The sequence below is a fragment of the Protopterus annectens genome, chromosome 7.part0 (genome assembly GCF_019279795.1).
Source record: "Protopterus annectens isolate FY-2018-M chromosome 7.part0, PAN1.0, whole genome shotgun sequence".
Classification (NCBI taxonomy): domain Eukaryota; kingdom Metazoa; phylum Chordata; order Ceratodontiformes; family Protopteridae; genus Protopterus; species Protopterus annectens.
In genome coordinates this window covers 1631508088-1631525074 of record NC_056739.1, presented here as the reverse complement: position 1 = coordinate 1631525074, position 16987 = coordinate 1631508088, and the positions used below count along the sequence as shown (strand labels likewise).

General features: G+C 40.2%; 1 protein-coding gene across 1 annotated transcript in view; it reads left to right on the top strand.

The window, feature by feature from the left end:
* The window catches only part of BSN (bassoon presynaptic cytomatrix protein), a 2988702-nt gene that overhangs the window by 2268073 nt on the left and 703642 nt on the right, over window positions 1-16987 (top strand). The gene's annotated exons all lie outside the window — the stretch shown is intronic.

Below are 16987 nucleotides of genomic sequence, written 5' to 3'. Positions count from 1 at the left end.
GTGTGGTTTGCCATCTGCAGGGGTTGGGAGCAAGGTTGACAGATTCAAAGTTGTGCAAAGTTCAATTGTCATATGAGGTTGGCTCAACAGTATAGTCATACAGGAAAGATGTCTAGCAGGAGAAAGATATGCTACTTTTTCTTGCAGTAAAATAATCATGACTGCATGAGGCACTCTCAATGTGAGAGGGTGGAACAATACTACTGAGGCTGAAGCCTGCACTGCCATTGCAGCTGCGACTACTGCTTGTACACAGTGGGGCAAGGATCGCGCCACTGGGTCTAGCTGTGATGAATAATAAGCTATGGGGCATTGTTTATCCCCATGCTGTTGTGTAAACACTGATGTCATATAACCTTGCTTACAATCTACAGTTTGGAAAAATCGTTTATGATAGTTTGGTAATCCTAAAACTAATGAAGAAGCTATCAGTTGTTTCAATTTGCAGAAAGCTGATTCTGCTTCTGGTGTCCACTGTAATAAATCTTGTGCTGCCATCGGCTTTTTGAATATCAAGTTGGTGAGTGGAGCAGATTCCAAAGCATAGTTTGGAATCCAACTCCGACAAAAGTTAGTAGTACCCAGGAAGGACATAATTTCCTTCTTGGTAGCTGGTTTAGGTGCTTGTAATATTGCTGTTTTTCTGTCTTCATCTAATATTCTGCCTTCTTTGGATATTACATATCCCAGGTATTTAACCTGTTTTTTCCAAAGTTGCAGTTTGTTTTTGTTTACCTTGTGTCCTTGAGTGGCTAAAAATTGTAGTAATGCTATGGTATCCTCTCTGCATTCTTGCTGGGTGGGGGCTGCCAGCAGAATGTCGTCTACATAAAGTAAAATCTGACTGCCTTTCAGTGGGATAAATCCCGCCAGGTTACTTGCCATTTCTTGTGCGAATATTGTTGGACTCTCACAATATCCATGTGGTAGTCTCGTATATGTATACCGTTTCCCCTGAAATGTAAATGCAAACCAAAGTTGGCTGTCAGGGTGTATCGGTATTGAGAAAAATGCATTGCTAATATCTACCACAGAAAAATACTTTTGTTGAGGTTTCAAATCATTTAACAAAGTGCGTGGATCTGGCACCGTAGGTGCCCTGGGTATAACTGCGTCATTTACAGCTTGTAAATCTTGGACCATACACCATTCTCCATTTGCTTTTCTAACAGGAAATAAGGGTGTATTACATGGTGAATCAGGAGATTCTATCAAGACTCCTTCCTTAAGTAAGGTTGCTATTATAGGTTTGATTCCTATTTCTGCATCCTTTCTCAAGGGATACTGTCTTTTTTGAGGTCTAAATGCTGATTTTGGTGTAATAGTAACTGGTCCTGCTGTACAAATAAGTCCTACATCTGATTTCCCTGTTGACCAGAGAGTCTCTGGTATGTCTCGTAAGGCTTTTTCCTCTTCCTCTAGTAAGAGTGCTACTCAGCTATCCTCACTTGCCTGTGAGTGTACAGCTGGGTGTGTCTGCGTTATCCAATTTAATTTCTGCTTTTGTACTCCCTGTTCGGAAAGTTCTAACTCTGTCTGCTTTTCCCACCTTGTGACTTTTTCTCCTAGGTCTGTCCACTTCAAATTTCTATCTTTAGTTAAACTCACATGTGGTAATCGATTAGATTTGTAAAGTGCTAGGAATTCCTGGGGCAATGAACAGCTTACTACACTGTTTCCTTCAGTGTCCCAGTACAAATTTTGTAATACTAATCTGTTAGCATGATTTTTAAACAGTTCTTGCTCATATTCTTTATCAGGTCCTGGTCTGTTACAGTAATATAGAGTGCAATGCAACAAATGCTGTTTATCAGTGTCAGGGGAGGGGGATTTACTGATGGCTACATTCATCAGTTACTGCCCCTGGACCAGTCGTAACTATGTCCTGGCTGTACCAATAAAATGTTTCACCCTCTGGTCGCACTACAAAAGTATCCATTTGTCACTGTGCTTCCATACCCTGCATAGTTGGAACTACGGCTATGCCAAATATCTGCATTAGGTCTCTGCCCAAGAGATTCACTGGGCATTTTGCAGAAACAACAATTTTGCTTTTCTGGGTCATCCCTGAAACTGGGTCAGTTATCGCTATGCTGTGGGAGAGTGGCTCCCGATACAGCTGTCCATTAGTTGCTTTTACTAATATGTAGTCAAGTGATTCTGAATTCTCTGGTAGTTTGGAAGGATGTATCAGGGTCCGTGAAGCCCCTGAGTCACACAGGAATTTAACTTCCCTCCCCTCTACCAGAAGTGTAACTTCCAGTTTTGTGTCTGCTAAGTAGAGCTTTAGGCTCAATAATGCTAAGTCCAAAATTTCATTTTCTTCATTATCTGTGATTTCATGCACATCCTCTACCTCTTCTATCACATCCTCTACCCCTTCTATCACATTTGCGCTTGTCTTTTCTTGTTTATTCTTATCCAGTGATTCTTGACTACCATATAGTCAGTCCTCACCCTCCTTGTCTACTGTGGTTATCTTTTTATTTTGCCTGCAATCCCTTGCTAAATGTCCCTTTTTCCCGCATTTAAAACATTCACCCCTTTTCTTTCTCTCTTCAAAGTCCTTTGATCATTTATCAGATTGTTTGTTTTCCTGGGTATTTTTCTTACCCTTCTTCCCAGTTTGTACTACAAAGACTTCTGATCCATTTTCTACTGCAAATACTTGTTTTCTTTTTCTTTTTGCTATTAAAATGCCTTTCGGCATGTCTTACATATTCAAGTAATGACTGTAATCTACTTGTACGATGATCTACCATGTGCTTTGTAATAAAGCTGCTAATAGGTGCAATACTGCCTTTTAAAAATGCATTCTTTAACTGTTGCTCATATGGGGAATCATGTGTTTGGTCTTCAGGTACCTGCATTCCACAATGGTTATTAAAACATTCTAATAATCTGGCATAATATCTATCAACAGTTTCACCTTCTTGTTGTATGCATTGATTAATGCAAGTTCCCAGAAGGATTTTCTTAATGAATGTGACCTTTTGGAAAAAATGTTTATGGATTGAGGATATCCATCAAAACTTATTAAGGAAATAAGACAGGAAATAGAAGGGGGAAGGGAAAATAGATATACCCCAATTGTGAAAACAACTGACTTTGGAATAGAGCAATTTAAAGACAAAGGGGGAAATAAAGAGAATTTTCAATTAGCACTAACCCTGGAATATAATGCAATGAATAGTAATATCAAAAGAATATTTTTCAAGGAATGGGATAGGTTTATTAATATAACTGACATAGATAAATTAGAAGGAATTTCAACAAAAATAGTGTATAAGAATGCTCAAAGTATAAGAAATATTTTAGAAAGTAGGAATACCATGGCTCCACAAGATGGAAAAAAGACGGGTACTTATAAATGTGGTAGATGCGCCCAATGCCCCTATATTTTAAACTCTAATAGGTTATACATAGCAAGCAGGGATAGATGGATTATTAACAATAAGAATTATTATAATTGTGAGTCCATGGGGTTGGTCTATATGGCCACCTGTGGGACCTGCGATTCTTTCTATATAGGAAAAACAGAAAGAAAACTTAAAAGAAGGATATATGAGCATCTCAATGATATTAAGAATTGCAAGGACATAAATGCCTTGTTTAAACATAGCAAGGAATGTACAGGAGCCACTTTCAAATTTATAGTGTTAGAACACACTCAAAGAGATATAAGAGGTGGCCCCTGGGAGGAAAAAGTTGAATATAGGGAGCTTTGGTGGCAGGTAACATTTGAAGCATACACCCCACCAGGTTTGAATGAGTACACTAGTATTATACCAATTCTGAAATTAAGGGCAGCTAAGCTATAACAATATTTAGTAATATGTATAATAAATTTATCCAGAATAATCTTTACACATTTTTCATACATTTCATTAAGCATTCTTTATATTGTATTTTTATAAATTTCATAACATTAATTTAGTAGTTTTAATAATACAAAAGGGCATTTTATTTAAAGGTTTTTAACTTAGGATGCCATAGGACAATAATATGAATTTCCACTAGAGGACAGTTGAACATTATAGAATTTTAAATGAATTATTTATTAACATAGACATTTTTAATTCTTTATTTTTTAAAAATGATAGGAATAAAATTATATTAATCAATGGAGAAGTATTTATGTGTTTAATATTTTTTAACGAAAGATTGTTTTTTGAAAGATAGGGAAGTATATTTACTCAAGCAAGTATCAAAAGTAATTGTAATATTGTTAATTGTCTAAATTATGTTTATTAATTGATGTCATCGGTCAGATTATATAAGGAGTGTAACTTAATTAAAGGTTCATCTGATGAAGTCTGAGTTAAACAGACGAAAACACGTGTGTTCAATAGCGTTTATGTTTCAACATAGAGTGTTCATATAGAGAGATACATTTATTGCGTGGAACGTGATTTAAATAAACTTTGGCCAAAGAATTGGATTTCTCTCTCCGTTTCTCATTTTGGACTTTTTTTGTACCAATAAAATGTTTCACCCTCCGGTCGCACTACAAACGTATCCATTTGTCGCTGTGCTTCCATACCCTGCATAGTTGGAACTACGGCTATGCCAAATATCTGCATTAGGTCTCTGCCCAAGAGATTCACTGGGCATTTTGCAGAAACAACAGTTTTGCTTTTCTGGGTCATCCCTGAAACTGGGTCAGTTATCGCTATGCTGTGGGAGAGTGGCTCCTGATACAGCTGTCCATTAGCTGCTTTTACTAATATGTAGTCAAGTGATTCTGAATTCTCTGGTAATTTGGAAGGATGTATCAGGGTCCGTGAAGCCCCTGAGTCACACAGGAATTTAACTTCCCTCCCCTCTACCAGAAGTGTAACTTCCGGTTTTGTGTCTGCTAAGTAGAGCTTTAGGCTCAATAATGCTAAGTCCAAAATTTCATTTTCTTCATTATCTGTGATTTCATGCAATCCTCTACCTCTTCTATCACATCCTCTACCCCTTCTATCACATTTGCGCTTGTCTTTTCTTGTTTATTCTTATCCAGTGATTCTTGACTACCATATAGTCAGTCCTCACTCTCCTTGTCTTCTATGGTTACCTTTTTATTTTGCCTGCAATCCCTTACTAAATGTCCCTTTTTCCCGCATTTAAAACATTCACCCCTTTTCTTTCTCTCTTCAAAGTCCTCTGATCGTTTATCAGATTGTTTGTTTCCCTGGGTATTTTTCTTACCCTTCTTCCCAGTTTGTACTACAAAGACTTCTGATCCATTTTCTACTGCAAATACTTTTTTCTTTTTCTTTTTGCTATTAAAATGCCTTTCGGCATGTCTTGCATATTCAAGTAATGACTGTAATCTACTTGTACGATGATCTACCATGTGCTTTGTAATAAAGCTGCTAATAGGTGCAATACTGCCTTTTAAAAATGCATTCTTTAACTGTTGCTCATATGGGGAATCATGTGTTTGGTCTTCAGGTACCTGCATTCCACAATGGTTATTAAAACATTCTAATAATCTGGCATAATATCTATCAACAGTTTCACCTTCTTGTTGTATGCATTGATTAATGCAAGTCCAATCAGCCCTAGGCTTCCATTTCTCAGAGATTCGGTCTGTCAGACCTTTCACTCTGTTGTCTAGTTCTGTGTTACTATGTGGGAGTGGTCTAAGCTCTGCTTCACGGGGATTCCAGTTGCCACTGATCATGTGCCAATCTGGTCCTATGATTTGTCTAACTACTTTCTCTACTTCCTCTCCATTCAAATGGTAACTTAACCTCATGCCCTGTAAGTCTTCTAAGAATTTTCTAAAATTAACTTTTGGATGGGGAATTCCCTCTGTGATTTTCCGGATATCTTCCGGTGTCCACGGTCTATATACTAGAAGAGTTGGGTCCTGTTCTGCCTGCGGATTTGGTACTTCTATGAGTGGACATATCCCTTCTTCACTCATAGCTTGTGAATTTTTATTCATTTCATATAATTCAATATCCCCTCTTAAGTTGCGTGCTCGAGACCTGGTCTCGATAGGATCTCTGACAAACGGTTTTGGTTTTGCAGGAACAGCTGGGTATAGCAGAGGTGGATCAGCTTGTCCACTCGCTTCATATTCTGGTAAGGGAAGCGGAGGGGGTGGAGGGGCTGTTGCTATTACCAAGTTATTGTCTTCTTTATCTAAGAACATTGCTTTTGAGTTTCTAATCTTTTGTTCCCTGCGGTTTGCTTCCTCAAGCCACATGTGTGCCTGAGGGACTCCTAATTGTCGTTGCTTTTTTAACTGACCTTTCGCGTCTGTTTTAAGTTGTCTAACAAGTTTAATAAGTGAAGGTTTATCTAGATTACCATCAAATTTGTATTTATTAACCCATTTTGTATAATACCTAACATTATCGGCACGCTGTAATTGCATATATTTCGCGTCTTTGGTTAAAGGCAGGCCTCAGGAACTTTTTGTGCACTGATTTCCCATGTTGCCTTAGCTAAGTTAGAAATTGTTACGTAACCCTTTTTATCACGTGGTACCACGATTTTCACCTTTTCACAGTTTATCTAGAATAACTGCCTACCTATTCTGTTTCCCTGATCTATGACAAGACAGCAAACTTTTTTTTGTCCCTGATCTGCCCATGCAAATCTCCCTGACAAAACAATAATACTGTAACAAGTCCCTGATCTAAAACAGAAAAAAAGGTAAATTCCTCCTTACCTGACCCTCCGTGTGTTGATCCCACCGGAACGTTGATTCGTCCTCCAATCCCAGATCAGAAACAGTGGCTGGCCTCTTTCGAATGACAATTCAGTCGGATGTCTTTCAAAGCAGAAGAGCCGATGTGGACACTTCTCCATACGGGTGCATGCCACCGGGCCCAATTCTGACCTGAGCCAGAGTGAGAGATATGTTTCCGGTCCGAAGGACCAAACTGTCAAAGGAAAAATATACTTTAAAAACATTAATACATATTTTTCTGACAGCAACCTTATCTTGGAAACTAGCTCTCCTACACATCACCCTGCTGGCCTGACTAAACTACAAACACATATATTAATAACACTATTTGTTACTTAAATACTGCATTATATTACATTGGAAGGATAGAGCATCATTCACCTTGGAGGGTTCCAAACAATTAGCTACTAAACAATTACTAGCTCACAAATATTTAACCTACACTCAGAAATCCCACACCCACTTTACAGAATTTTGAAAATCCCTTTATGAACATGTTCTAATTTGAAGTTGGTATATATAATTAAGGATGGACATTTGGCATATGTGTAAATAGTTTTCACTATTTTGCTTTTATGTTTTATTAATCAACAATGTATTCACTGGTCGTACTGCTACCTGTCAATTATCATTGTTATGCTCACTGTATATGTTTTCATAAAAAATAAATAAAAGATTTTGCACAAAAAAAAACATAGCAAGGTGATGATGCGGTGATTTTTCAACAGTGCCATATTGAGATATCATTGTGAACAGTATGCAGGAACACATCGAATAAGGAATTTAAATTGGACTCTGTTTTTTGAACTACATAAGGACAGCTTCATAGCTCTTAATTTCCAAAATGCAAACAGAGAATGCTTGTGCTGCATGTATGTCCTAGGGCACAATGACCTTTGGCTTTCCATACCATGACCTACTGAACATTGATTTAACTCATGTACCCAGTCAGGAAGATGATAGCACAGTGTTAGTACATCTCCTATCTTCTTAGCATATCACACCTTACTACTGTCTGGGTTGTAACATCCCTATGGCTTGCTCCTACTGTGTGTAATATGCATGTTCATGTGTCATGGTATCTGTATCTGACATCTTATGTTGTGCATTAGGTGCATTCTAGTTGATCCACATTGCAGGACATTGCCTGTCACAACACTTCATTTTTCATCAGGTTTCATGCTAGGCAGGATAGCACCATTCACTTCACAGCAAGAAGAAAACTATAACACCTTTTATTACACTGCATTTGCATCCCTTGCTTTGTGGCTTTTCTCTTTTTGTATATGTAGATGCAGATGTATCCTTGTTTTGGCAGAGAAGGGCATGGATCCAGGGATATGACAGCTGCTGAAACTCTGCAGCCACAGTTAGGATGCTGTAGAAAGTTCCGTGACCCATGTACAGAACTTCACAGGTGCATGAGTGCCACTGATGTGCATGTGATTCACTCAATGAATCATGCACCTCACCTGCAGTAAATTATAAAGCCATTGCTTTACTGTACTACACCTTTCTTGAAACTCACCTGCAAATCAGTTGTAGCAAATAATGAGAGTTCTATTCGGGAGTGTAGTGATGGAGGCGGGAAATTGCCACTTGGCTTTTCATCATCATGATAGAATCCTGTTAGGCTTTGGAAACTTTAATTCAATGTTCCAGTTATGAATATGATTCCAGAAACCATTCGACAAAAGCAAATCCAGCTGGATAAGTTCCCACCTCTCTAAGTGTTATTTCAGAAGGGGTCGATAAAACCAAATACACTTTATTGTACCATATGCAGGGGGCAATAATGGCATGTAAATGGATGCTTTGGGCTTTAAGCAAAGATTTGCCGTAGGTATATTTCATAACAGTCTGGCAGTGATATACATCACACAGTCAAAATGGCAATAATGTAATACTAGGCAGTTGTTTTCTACATAACTAAATGGATACCTGCCAGTCAATCCACTTATTTCCTGTTGTAGATATTTTTGCAGAGGTTTGCAGTAGCATGTGTAACAGCATAGAGAGCTTGCCCCTTCCCCATGTTAATAGCAATTAAATTAATGGTAGGAGTGTTGTTTTCTAAACAGGAAAGGAGGATACTAGTCCATTTCACAAGATGTTCTTCATGTTTCACTGTTGCAGTCATTACATTTAGGTTATCAGCTTGCAGTGGCCCTCAGTCAGCCTGATTAACAAAGTCTTGGGTCCTGCATCAGTTGCTGTCCCTTCTTCCATGACGTCAGGTCATCAGGGGTATAAAATATGCAGCCAACGCCATTACATCAGTCTTTCTTGCCGTGCAGTGCCCGAAGCAGAAGCAGTTCACAAGTGCCGGTCGACCGACTCCTGGAATTTTTGTTTTTGAGTTTCAGAACCGAAGTCTTCAACTAAAGCTAAGTACCTCATTGGGGAAACTTTTCTTGCTCCTTACCGATGTCAGTAAAAGTTAATAATTGCATTACTTGTGGAAAGCAAATACCTCATAAAGATTTTCATTCATACTGTATTCCTTGCCTAGGCCCTGACCATGACGTACCTTGCTGTCAGTTTTGTGCTTTATTTAATCAGCACACTATCCGTCGTCGGTATATTTTCGCCTCTAAATATTTCGGTTCTTGGTTTAATTATCCAAAAATGTCATCGGTTAGCCATCCGACTACCGGGATTCCAAAAAAATGCAAAGATAAAGACAGAGACAGGCCGCCAAGGTCCAAAACTGCCGACGACGCTTCTCCTAAGTCAGTTGCCAGTTTGCCGGTACTCAGTGAGGCGCTTTCACAGCCCCTGATACCTGCTACTTCTGATTTGCAGGCCTCTACTGAGACCCATTTGGAGTCCGGTATGCCGCGAGATGCTTCAACTATGGAACCTGCGGATGTCTCTACCTTGGATGGGTCCAGAGCCGCTGTGCATTCACTGGCTTCTGAGGATGTATTCAGGCCTACAGACTTGCATATTAAACTGACGCCTCCTTCTTAATTTAGGCCTAAATCTCGAACCATGCCTAAAAGAATTACACCCAGGCTGGATGCTCAGGCCTCTATGCCTAAAAAAACAAATTATTAGAATGGCTGAAGAATGCCTAAAAAAATGACGCCCAGGCCACATGCTCAGGCCTCTGTGCCTAAAAAACAAAAGATTAGAATGGCTGAAGATCTTATAACTCTAACCAGGGGAAGCCAACTTCCCCCTTCAAAGAGACCTAGGACTGAGGTTGATTATGAATCTTCTGATCAGGATTCTGTTTTTTCTGACTCTTCTGATGATCTGGATTTGCCCTTATCTACTTATGAGGATTCTGATGCAGAGGACTCTATTCCATCTGCTTCCCCTCCAGAGGATTTTTCTTTTGGCGAAACCTTACATACTCTTAGGGAGCATTTCCACTGGGAAAGCCAGGATTTCTCTGATTCAAAAAAGAGGCTTAGGGATTTCTTACTCCTGCCTCAGCATAGGCCTTTAGCTATTCCTCCAGTACTAGACATTGTTGATAGGGTTGCCAGCTGTCCGGTTTTTTTGTGTCGAGAGAGGAGAGAGAAAATAAATGTATCCAGCAGCTCGAGAGAGCGCTGATTACTACACTACTAGCTACCACACAACAAATGAAATGCTTTAACTTCAGTATTCCTAGTATAGCTAGTTAGTTTTACACATACATTAACCTAAAGTGCATAAATGTACAACAAATAATTTTATTTTATTTTTTATTTAGACATCGGAATCACTGGAGACTGGAAGGCAGTAGAGTGAAAAGCACGGTTTTTTAAGCTTCATTATGCAAGATTTGTTTCAGAACTTCACCATGCAGTGTAATACTGCTAGCAATTACACGCCCCCTGATTTGTATTATCCTCATTTATGTTGAACCGTATTCCATGAATCAAATTTTGCATCTTGCTTTTGGGCACAGTGTTTTGCTTTTGTTGTGTTTTTTTTTTTTTCTTGATTCTGTCGCAAGGGAAAAAATTGAAAAATAAAACTATCTCTTTGCCATGTTCATGCCAAATTATTGGTGTTCTTCCTACGCATGTGATTTTCAGTTACCTGTTTTAACCCGCACTTTTGCGTGATATAGAAAAACATTAATGAAACTCTTTAAAGTATGTAATTGACCCCCACCAATACAGAAGCATAAGGACTGAAACTTACCTGTCCCACCCCAGTACAAAAGTATTTGACAGAACGCAATTAGTGCCGCCTGTGTTCTTTCTCCCCTTTAAGTTAAGTAAATAGGTGGGGCATGGGTGGGAGGGGTGGGGGAATGGTGGATGTGATGTGGTGTGGATCACGACTTTATTGTTGATGATGCTTTTTCGGAATCTAGTTTGGCCTCTGATTCCTTGCCTCCTGCTCCCAGAAAACCTGACAGATATTACAGGGTTCCTGATTCACACAAATTCCTTTTTAAAAATCCTGTTGCAGATCCAGAGACTATTTCACAGGGCCCCAAGGGCATTAAGGCTTCTACCGCTAAAAATCCTACCCCTTCTGATAGAGACTCCAGGGCGCTGGATAGATGGGTAAGAAGGTTTACACTTCTGCAACCGTGGCTATTAGGGCTTTAAACTGCCAGTTTCATATGTTAAAGTATCAGCAACATGTTATTGGATTGCTTTAACAGAAAACTATGTTGATTCCTGACTGTGCAGAAAATAAAGAATTACAGGATTTAATGCATTCTGCTGAACAGGTTGGAAAACATACTTTGCAATGTGGTTTTGATTCATTAGAGGCCTCTTGCAGGGCTGCTGTTACTGGGTCTGTGCTCAGAAGGCATGCTTGGCTTAAGGAGCAATCTTTGCCTGATCATGTTAAAGCTAAATTGTTGGATGCTCCCTTAAATCAGGACCACCTGTTTGATAACAAGACTGAGGAAGTTCTTTAAAAGATGGAAGATAAAGCTAAATCTATGCAAACTGTTAAAGATTTCTTACAAGTTCAGCCTCCTAGATTTAGTAGGCACTGGCCCTCTAAGAATTGGTCCTTTCCAGCCCCTTCCAGGTCTTCTCAAGCCAAACCCAAACACAGCAGAAACCCCAGGTTTCAGTCCTAGGGGACACACAAGACTAAGCAGTGGGGGGTTTCTGGACCCAAATCGGGGAGTAGCAAGATTCCCCCCTATGGAAAACTGTCTCAATGACTTGCTTTTAAAACTTCCAAGCACTTCCCAACTGAATGCTCCTTTAGGCAGAAAGATTGGTCTGCAGGCCAAAAACTGGGAACTCATTACCCAGGACAAATGGGTTTTAAATATAGTCTCCCAAGGATACAAATTTCACTTTTCACTTTACCAACACCAAGTGGGTGGCCAGATCTACCCCCAAATCAGTGGGCAGAGGCCCAAAATCAAGTACTCTCTCTCTTAAGCAAGGGGGCTATTCATTTGATACCAGAAGAGGAAAAGAGACAAGGTTTCTATTCAAGATTTTTTCTGGTACCCAGAAAAGGCAATACATGGCATCCTATCCTGGACCCTTCTACTCTAAATTCCTTTCTGGTGATTCCAAAATTCAAGATGCTGAGTCTTCACCAGCTGCTTCCTATGCTAGGCAAAGATGCATGGTTGGCAACAGTAGACTTAAAAGAAGCATACCTGCACATCCCTATCAAGGAGTCTTGCAGAAGATACCTATGCTTCAAAGCTGGCTATATGCACTATCAGTTCTCTGCACTGCCCTTTGGCTTATCTACTGCGCCTAGGGTATTCACAAAGTGCCTAGCTCCAGTCATTGCATTTTGCAGGCAAATAAATATTCAAATATACCCATAGCTGGACGATTGTCTAATTCAGGCAGAAAGCCAGGACATACTTCTGAATCATCTGGCCTTTGTTCAAAGGGTACTGACTTGTCTGGGGTACACCATAAACAAAAAGAAATCACAATTGGTACCCTGCCAACAGATTATATTCCTGGAAGCAAGCTTGAATACAACTTCCCAGATGGCTTTCCTCACACCAGAGAAAAGGATTCATTTGACAACCTACTTCAAACAAGTGGCCACAAAAACTCAGTTATCTGCAAGGCAAATACTGCAAACCTTGGGGTTCATGGCCTCCTGCATTGTTCTAATTCCATATGTAATGCTGCATATGAGGAAACTGCAATGGTATCTCAAAAGCCTATGGTGTCAACATTCACAGGATCTAGAAGCAATAATTCCTATCATACCTTGCCTACGCCTAGAGTTTCTTTGGTGGGCAGAGGCCTGCCACCAAAACAGAGGACTACCCTTCACACTACCCCCTACCACCCAAACCTTAACAATAGATGCATCAGACTATGCATGGGGGGCTCACCTGGCAGGGAAGTGCATTCAGGGCAAATGGAACCCAAGTCAAATGCACATACACATAAATCAAAAGGAAATGTTAGCTGTACAGAATGCTCTGACAGCCTTCAAGGACCACATTCTTCCAGGATAACTAATGGTAAAAACGGACAACACCACAGTCATGTGGTACACACTCTTATTCCCTTTGCAGACTAGCCATGGCATTGTGGAACACAGCCTTGAGCTACAAAGTGAATCTACAAGCTCAATTCCTGCCAGGAAAATTAAATACACTGGCAGATGGACTAAGCATAAACCTCATGGACACACACGAGTAGAAATTGGAACCAAGGATTTTCAACATGTTGACAAGCAAATGGGGGAGCTCGGATATAGACCTGTTTGCCTCCCCCCAGAACCATCAACTGGACAAATTTTGCACAAGGATTCCCCACAAACTAGCTTGTAAAGTGGATGTTCTATCCTTCAGCTGGAAATACCTATCAGTTTATGCCTTTCCTCCTCTGCCTGTGCTCTCCAAGGTACTACTAAAGATCAAACAGGACAAGCCAAGGACAATTTTAATCACACCAGACTGGGCACGCCAACACTGGTACCCCCTCCTGCACAGTGTGTCATGCTTGGCCCCATGGCACCTGCCTCAGACTCCTTCCCTGTTGTCTCAGCAGGAGAACCAGATTCTGCACCCTCAGCTGCAAACCCTGAACCTAGCAGCCTGGCTAATTACCTAATCAATCCTTTACCACCCCTCAGTAAATCAGAGATGGATGTCATTTTAGAGGCTAGGAGGCCTAGTACTAGAAAATCTTATGCTGTAAAATGGAAGAGATTTTGTACCTGGAACCAATCTCAAGGGCTGAGTGCAGCAGTGCCCAATTTACCTCAGATTCTACAATATTTGACTGAGATGCTTCATAAGGGTTTGTCCTTTTCCTCCATCAAAATTCATGCCTCAGCCATTTCTGCTCATTATAGCACAGAGCCCCCCCTCTTCTCTCACCCACTGCTCAAGCAGCCCCTCAGAGAGGCCAAAAATTTAAGGCCACCCAGGAGAGCTCCAACTCCAGCCTGGGACCTTAACTTTGTCTTGGAGAAACTTACTCTTCCTCCTTTCAAGCCAGCTGCTACTGCATATTTAAAATTCCTTTCCTGGAAAACAGCTTTCCTTTTAGCAATCACTTCTGCAAGAAGGGTATCTGAATTACAGGCCCTTATGGCAGTGGAACCTTTCATCATCTTTCATGTGGACAGGGTGTCCTTCAGAACCAATCCCTCCTTCATGCCCAAGGTGGTATCCACTGTGGCTCTTAATCAGTCCATTCATTTGCCTACCTTCTTTCCTAACCCACAGAACAAAGGGGAACGGATACTGCACTCCTTAGATGAGCATGGACAACTGAGATTTTACTTGGACAGGACTAAACCTCAAAGGAAATCTGAACAACTGCTGGTGGCATTTGCAGCAGGGACAGAAGTGAAAGCTATTTCAAAGCAAACCATTTCAAAATGGATAGGCCACTGCATTAATTTCTGCTATAAGCACCATGGAAAACCTATCCCACAGGGCATCAGACCCCATTCAACCAGGGCTGCATCTACCTCTACAGCCTTTCTCAATGGGTGTTCCTACAAGGGGCATCCTAGAAGCTGCTACCTGGAGTTCTGTACATACTTTCACCAAGCATTATCATTTGCCAATTTTCTGTAAATCCAAAGCTGGTTTTGCCATTGCGGTCTTTCATGGCCTTATAACTGGCCCTAATTCTATTTCAATTCCTCCTCCCAACCTTAGCTTTGGGAATCCACCCATGTGTAATGACTGCAACAGTGAAACATGAAGAACATAAATATAGATGTTTGAGTGTATTCACTGTTGCAGTCCTGGTTACCCTCCCTCCAGCCCCCTTTCTTCTTTTGGCTATACCTCTACTCTCGCTCACTATGCTCAAAAAGCTTTTTGGTGTATTTGCTTTTTTGTTGGAGGTATATCCTTGTATTATAGATTTAATTGCTTCCCATTAGGGGGACACATGATATCTGGGGCAAGAAAAACTGATGTAATGTCGTCGGCTGCATGTTTTATACCCCTGACGACCTGACATCATGGAAGAAGGGACAGCAACTGACGCAGGACCCAAGACTTTGTTAATCAGGCTGATTGAGGGCTACTGCAAGCAGATAACCCAAATGTAATGACTGCAACAGTGAATATATTCATACATCTACATTTATGGTAAGTGTACACAACTGTACTGTTTCTGTAGTGAAGTAACCACTTTTAACCTTTTTTAACCTGAAAGCTAGTGAAACTATACAGCAAACTTCTGAAATATGGTGTTGCTACCATGTTCATCAAGATATACCATGATCCTAATCAAAAAGTGACAAATTGTAATAATCAATGCTAAATCAAGTGCTTTAACTCAGGAGACTGTTAGGCATCATGTGGTATATACTGTAGTGTTGGTTTCCTTGAATTAGTACAGAGTCTATGAGGATTGTAAGTGATGTGATAAATTAAAGCAGTGAAGAATCTGGTAACCCTCACAAATGAATTATGTCTTCAGAAAACCTTAACAAATCTTAATATTCAGACCCAGTCAAGCTTATATTTTTCATCTGAATCTGTGTGTGATGTCCCCACTTTGGGCCAATAATCAAGGATCCTGAAACCTCACCACTGACACCAGAGAGGGACATGCACTTGGAACAAAAATGGATGCACCCATTATTTCCAGATGCAGCTCACTGCATTAAGCACCATTTCCCTTAACAGTACACAGGGAACACACTTATTCTGTGGTCTGGATTTCTCTATCTGTCTCCCTCCAGTTCTCCACAGTAAGACTCCCCACTGGCGCATCTGTAGAGTTGAGACCTCAGCCGAGTATCCAAGCCAAGTTCTCCAGCACTCTCTCTGTGAAACCAGTGCTTTGTGTCCCAGCTCCAAACAGCTGACACACACACACACACACACACACACACACACACACACACACACACACACACACACACACACACACACACACACACACACACACACACACACACACAATCTGGGAAAGGCTGGCACAGATTTACTAGCTATGCCCCCTTCTGCCGAGACTATAAGATTGTTACACCACCACCAGACACTCCAAAGCCAGCTACTCTAAGGCTCTTACAAGGGTACCCAATTATACTGAGTGAAAATAATAGTAATACAAATGGTAGTTTGACCAAAAGCAAGGCTTTCAGAAGCAGCCAGAGCTGTCACCAAATATATATATATATATATATATATATATATATATATATATATATAAGTACTCGCAGACATTAAAAAAATCTCTAAAAGTTCAGCCACAATGAAAAGTTTAAATGTATTTAATAATAAATAAGAAAAGGACAGGAAAATCCTAAATATCTATTTACAGTAAACATCAGAGTTTCAAGCACAGAAAATATTAAAATAACATAGAAGAATAGATTCACACAAATACAGGAAAACCTGTAATTAACTAATCTCACTATATTTTCTTACTGGTCTAAAGAATTACTATTCCCTGGTCACTTACTAGAGCAAAGCAAGATGAATTAGGTGAGGGGTCCTTCTTTGCCAGGTTCGAAAAACAGGCTGAAGTGAGACTTCAGTCTCATCTAGTATTAAACATAATTTTTTCCTAGATTAAAGAATGACATCACAAACATCTGGTCATCTGACTTCTGATTCCTATGCTACCCACCCCCCCACCCCCGGATAGAAGCTGTCGGGATTTAGCACATGTGTACCAATAATACACACACAGAGCCTTGCTAAGATCTGCTGCAGCTCCTGAAAGTCATAAAAATTTTTCAAACCGCCACCCTTCCAGAGTAGCAATTAGTGCATCCCAAAGACAATGCAGAAAGCTTCCTAGTTCAGACTTTTTGTCTCTGACTGCAATGAGAACTGTAAGATACAATATGTTTGGCCTGCCAGGTAATTTAATTTCAAACTATTTTCAAAGTTAGGTGGATTGAGAT